Consider the following 6,535-nt stretch of genomic DNA (forward strand, 5'->3'; position numbering starts at 1 on the left):
GTCCACACATTGAAAACAAGTACCTGAACACTTCATCCCTTCTTTGTTGCTTTGGTTTATTCTGTCCCTATTGTGTCAAGAAACTGGAGAGCTTGTCCTTCACCAGCTTGAAAATAATTTCCAGTGGTTTCAATGGCCCAGCAATCCTGAACAAAATGTTTCCTGATGGGGGCCCAGTTTCCAGGGAACTGAACATGGAATTCAATCTGTCCAAGAGAGCTTTAGACTTGTTTTTCTTTGTTAGCAACTCCTTCATAGAACCATAGAGGTGGAAAAGACCACAAGAGCCATCCAGTCCAACCCCTTGCCATGCAGGAATACAAAATCAAAGCACCCCAACAGATGGCCATCCAGCCGCTGTTTAAAACCTCCAAAGAAAGAGACTCCACCACCCTCTGAGGGAATGTGTTCTGCTGTCAAACACTGTCAGGAAGTTCTAATGTTAAGGTGAAATCTCTTTGTAGTTTGTATCCATTACTCCAGGTGCTATTCTCTGGAACTGCAGAAGACATACTCCATCTTCAGTGTGTCACCCTTTCAAATATTTAAACAGGGCCATCATATAACCTTTTAACTGTCTCTTCTCCAGGCTAAATATAGCCAGCTCCCTAGGCCACTCCTCATAGGGCATGGTTTCCAGATCCTTCACTATTTTGGTTGCCCTTCAGCTTGTCAAAGTCCTTTTTGAATTGTGGTGCCCAGAACTGGGTACAGTATTCCAGGTGAGGCCTGACCAAAGGAGCCTTCTGTGTAACATAGCTAACTTTGTTTGAAAATAAGGTGTTTTCAAGCCCCCAGTTCCTGCTACAGAGAGGAGGAGAGTGAAGTAGCAGGGCGGCCATTTTGAGTGGTGACTGTTTGAATTTTTTTAAAATCTACTATGAAGTGGCAAGACAAAGGGGAAAACAGACCTACTACTCTTCTTGCCCACTGCCATTCCCAGCCAGAGCAACCACCCACTGGAAGAGCAAACAACGTTGTTGTTGTTGTTATTTAGCCTTCCAGGCTGCAGATAGGGGTATCTATTCTGTGTGCCCATCCATTCCATGCCAGGAGCCAGGACTCTTGTGCCCCCATTCTCCTAGTGTTGCTCTTGATTGTGGGGTCGGCCCCACAGTGATCAGTGAAGGTGGAAGAAAGGAAGGCAAGTAGTGGCAGCAGGTTGATCTTACTTTCCCTGAAGCCCTGGTCTCCACTTTCTACCTTCTTCCTTGGTGCATTCTCACCAACAAAGATTAGAAGTGAAGTCGAAGGCTTTCACAGATGGCATCCAAAGTTTTTTGTGAGTTTTTTGGGCTATGTGGCCATGTTCTAGAAGGAATAAACATCAGGAATAAACTCTTCTAGAACATAGCCACATAGCCCGAAAAACTCATGAAAGACTAAAGATTAGAAGCCCTGGGCAGAAGGAAATGGGAATGGGGCTGCTGGGCTCTCAGCTGGACCCTGGCAGCCTTTCACCCAGTTCTGCTCTCCTCCTAATCTTCCTTCTCAAGCCCCTTCTTCCCTTTTCTTTTTGTTCCTTTCCTAACTTGGGGAACAACTGGGTTGTCAGAGAGTCTCCTAGAGCCAAACAACAGACCTACAATTCTGCCACTGAAGCCAACCCTGGCCATCAACTTGTGGTGTGATATAGTCCTAAGTAAACCTGAACAAGTTTGAACAGTTGTTTGGAATTTCTTCTAGAACACGCAAAAACCAAAGGACCAAGAGAAAAATACTGAAAACATTTTGGCTATACATAGCAGTTGGTAGGACACTTCTACTGAGAGGTTATATTTATTTTTTACACTTGTATCTTATCATTCTACCATTAAGGTTATGCTTGTGTACATGACACAGCCCCTTTGCTCTTTATTATCACAGCAGTCCTGAGAGGGAGGTCAAACTAAAAGAGAAGAAGGAGGAGGAGGATTATCCACCCCAGGGACACAGTGCGTTCTGCTGCTCTTTAGGAACTAAGACCTGGGTCTCCCAAGTCTTCATCTTACATTCTAACCAATGTACCGCCCAGTCACTTTGGCTTAATATTGTATTAGGTTTATTTATCACAGCAGTCCTAAGAGGAAGGTCAAACTAAAAAAGACTATTCATGGCAGTATTTATAGTCATAAAATGCATGAATTTATTTTCTTTTTTTATTATTTAAAAAAACCCCAATCCAGTGCTGGGCAATAAGAATAAGTATTTTATTTATAGGTATTTTATCATGACATGGAAAGTTTAATATCATTTTACTGGGAAGTGACCTGAGGGTCCTGGTAGGAAAAGAGCAATTTTAATGTAATATACTGAAACAAATCTGAAGTAAAAGTCTCTTATATACATCTTGAAAAGCTCTGCTGAAGGCCTGACATCAGGAGAACTGAAGGGGGCTACTAAAACAGTATTCAGGACAATGGTATAAGACAAAGGAAGGTTGGCCCTGCCATTAAAGAGGAGGAGACAGCTATTTCAGGGCTCAGAATCCAGATATCATGAAAAGACAGAGGATTGTTAGTTTTCATTCTGTTTTTATTGGCAGGGATTGATGCTTGCTTGCTGAGTTTCTGCCTTAAGAGCCAAAATAACTTGGTTGGCTCCTCATTTTGTCGCCCTGAAGCTACACCCCTAGAGGTTTCCACAATCTTCCAGAACATGGCAGTATTGAGGCCTGTATGAAGAAGAGAACTTTGGCAAAATAATATTTCATTTTCAGTAAGAATAAAACTCTATTGAAGACAAGCCTGAATCAAAAACACCATATACAGGAAAAGCACAAAATGCACAAGTACAAAATGGGGCATAATACACCTGTACTTCCAAAAGGATTTAACAAATAGTACACTGCATCTGAATCATTGATAAAATGTTGCAGGGAAAAGTACAATGGCATTTTAGACTGTTATTGTTGTACAGAAAACTCAGCAGATGACAGTACCATTCTGTGTAGCACTAATAAGAATCAGTTCGGAGCACTATATTTTGGGGGGGCCTTTTTCAGTGGATCCAATGCATCCACCAAAGAGTAAATGTGAAAAATTCTAAGTCTGTACATGGTATTATTTCACACATGCACATCCATCATTCAGCTGTAACATTGGATTTCTGTGTATAAAGCGGCCTTTGCACATGCTAGGGCAGTGATGGTGAACCTATGGCACGCGTGCCAGAGGTGGCACTCAGAGCCCTCTCTGTGGGCACATGTTCCATCGCCCCAGCACAGAGTTTGCCAGAGTTTGTTACTGGAAAGCCAGAGGGGCACGGCACTTTGCAATAAATAAGTGGGTTTTGGGTTGCAATTTGGGCACTCGGCCTCTAAAAGGTTCACCATAACTGTGCTAGGGTTTTCAGATGTCAAGGCCTTATGTCACAGGACTTAGATCTTGTCCTCCAGTTCCCAGAGGAAGGAGAAACAATCTCAAGACAAGAGCACTGATGTGAAAAGTGCCTTAAAGTCACCAGTCAATTTATGGTGACCCCATGAATTTAATACGGTTTCTTAGGCAAGGAATCCTCAGAGGTGATTTTCCAGTTCCTTCCTCTGAAATATAGCCTACAGCACCTGATATTCACTGGTGATTTCCCATCCAAGAACTAACCCTGCTTAACTTCCAACATCAAATGGGATCTGGTGCCTTTATGATATTTAGGACCTACACATACACACACACACACTTGTTAGACTGCTTTGTATTTTTTTTAAAAAAAATTAATGATCCAGTCTCAGTGTTTAATGTAGCTGTCTTAATGACTTCACCATAGGCTATCCTTTGTAACATCATAGTAACAACATCACCAAGGCCAGCCTCCTGTAACATTACAAATGGTTTCCCCTAAGTCTCAGGCTAGGGGCCTTAGAATGTAATGGCCCGTGATAGTCTTGACTTGGTAACTCTTTACATCAGAGGCTGAACTGTCAACTTCTGGAGTGAAAATAAACACATACATTTCAGCGTTGTCTATTTGTTCATTTATCACATTTGCATCCCGCAGCAAGAAGAATGGGTTGACACACAAGAGCTATTTCACATGTCATTCTGTCAAAAATATTGTCAGGTAGGGCATGGAATACTATGAGACAGTAGCAGTCCCATGACCACCCAGAATGTTCCACAGCTGGATAAGGATTTGAATCCATTTCTCCCCAGGATCCAGGTGGAACTCTGTGAATGCTTCTGGGCTATTTTGGCCAGTTTGGAATATAAAGAGCTAGGCCAATTTAATGTTTAAATTAGATGCAATATATATTTGTGAATTAATCCTCAAACAGGCAGGTGGAACAGATTAGTCCCCCACGGCCATGTTTTGTTGCAGAATTCAGGCACAACTAGATCTACAAAGTACACATTTAATGCTATTGTTTATATCTCTTCATGGGACAATGTCCCCAAGTTACATCCACCTGTTGTACATTTTTGTTTTTAAATTATAGAAATAGTGTTGCTTATATTATTAATTTTTATAAATAAATAGGGGTATCAGGGTATTATAGAATACTGGGTATTATGGAGTACATTGGATTATGAGCATGGGCCATTTTAATACTCTGCACAATACATGAACTCTCATGCAGGTCAGAAAATACTCTAGATTAATTTATTGTGTTCAAGGTTGTTGGCGTGTTTTTAATTTGCTTGCATGAGGGTTCAGTAAGCATAGCATATTTTATTGTAGCATAGCAGATACTGCTGGAATAAATCTTCCTTAACCCCTTGTTTTTGAAAGCACAAAGAAAAATGTACAAGTACGTCTTAGGGTGAATTATAAAAATATAATTTGAATAACATTAGCTAACTGAATTTTCCACAGCATTAGATATTTTATCACATTTGTACTTAAATCACGATGAGAGATTTATACAATGTTCCCATGGTGTGATAAATAACTGCACAATGAGTCATCTACATGTTGCATCCAAAACTGTATTCATAAGACCATATGATCAAAGGGATTTTTTTCACTGTTAACTATTGGCGTTTGATAATGTCTTAATTTGGCTCCTCATGGGACATTATTGCATAAAATAACGTATGTAATGGAGGAGGATGGCACTGAAGAAGAGAGGCACACAAGCAGCTGTCTTCGGCTTCCCAAATGTATTTTTCATCTACTTTTAGATAGATGCACACACATCCACATCATGGTGTCACAAAATAAGCACACCCTTTGCTTTTGCCACACTGTCTTTGCAAAGCTCTTCTGTCTGGTCATGCGCAGAGAGTAAGTAGGCAGTGAGAGCAGGATTGTATTGACAAGAACAAGATGAATGACCCCCTAGAGACTGTGGGTTTGTATACTAGTTTCCACCACCTTTTCATCCTTTTGTAACCCATTTTGGTTCACATGCAGATTAACTTTGACCAAGTCCTTACCCAATATTCTCTCTCTCTTTTTCCCTCCCTTCACTTCACTTTAGAAAGGAGACAGAGGAATCTAAATATTTATGAGATCTTTTTTTCCCCTCCATGGTTTATGATGCGCTGTTGTTGAATGTTGAGGAATTACGTTAATGAATGCATGCCTGCACACACAGACACTGAAACCAGGCAAAGGGGGAACACACACACAAAGCCTTGTCAGCTCTAATGTCAGCACTTACCAAACAGTTCCCATGGAAAGGCAGCAAGGGAGGGAGCAGACTTGAAATCTTTTGCCAGACGAATTGTACAGGAAAATACAAAGGGTGACAGGGCTGTATCTTTGCTTTCCTCAGCTACAAGCATAACTTGCTTCAGCTCAAAAAGAAAAGTTGAAATAATACATAGGAATATAAAAAATAGACTCCCAGCAGAAGTAGCAAAGATTCTTGCAGCCTCCCCTAGAAGTTCACCTGCTTCTTCAGATTAAACTTTATCTGAAAAAACTGTCTTTAGTTTGAGTTGTCAGCATGGTAGGAAGCCCTATAATGTACATGAAACAATACAAATCTATAACAAAGATTGTTCATTTAGCTCATAGCATATCTAAATTGTCTTTGAGGGTTGTATACACAGCTAAACATCATTGGGCAGACTATATCATGTCAAGCATGTAGTGAGACAATTTTCATGGGGTGGCAGAAGCAAGCCACCCCATGAAAACAGGATAGAATAAATGTCTCTTTTCATATACAATGACAGTATTTTAAAAAACAACAACAATCAGTGCATTGTAATTAGAAAGTATGACTCTTCCTCACACAAAAAGTCAATCAGTTTAAAATACAATATTTTTCACTTGCAAAATATTTGTGAGAGTCATCCTACTATAGTTATTTCAGCTATTTCTGAAGTCTAATATGCTGTGATTTCTCTGCAAACTCTTCAAATATATTGCTTTCAAAAGCCATGATTACTAAATTTGCTTCTCTCTGATGAAGCATTCATCAACTGCCTGTATGGAGATAGAGTCTGTGTCAAAGTTTGGAAAGCATTTTCAGATACAGCTATAAATATCCCAAAGGCGTGTCCTCCTGCAGCATATAAAGTATATAAATGCATAGAAAAGCTTCCTTTTCCATGTAAAACGTTTAGTACATTTGTGAAGTTGTTAGTGTTGGGCTTTTATTTCCTTT

Source organism: Sceloporus undulatus, chromosome 1, assembly GCF_019175285.1.
Source record: "Sceloporus undulatus isolate JIND9_A2432 ecotype Alabama chromosome 1, SceUnd_v1.1, whole genome shotgun sequence".
Taxonomy (NCBI): Eukaryota; Metazoa; Chordata; class Lepidosauria; order Squamata; family Phrynosomatidae; genus Sceloporus; species Sceloporus undulatus.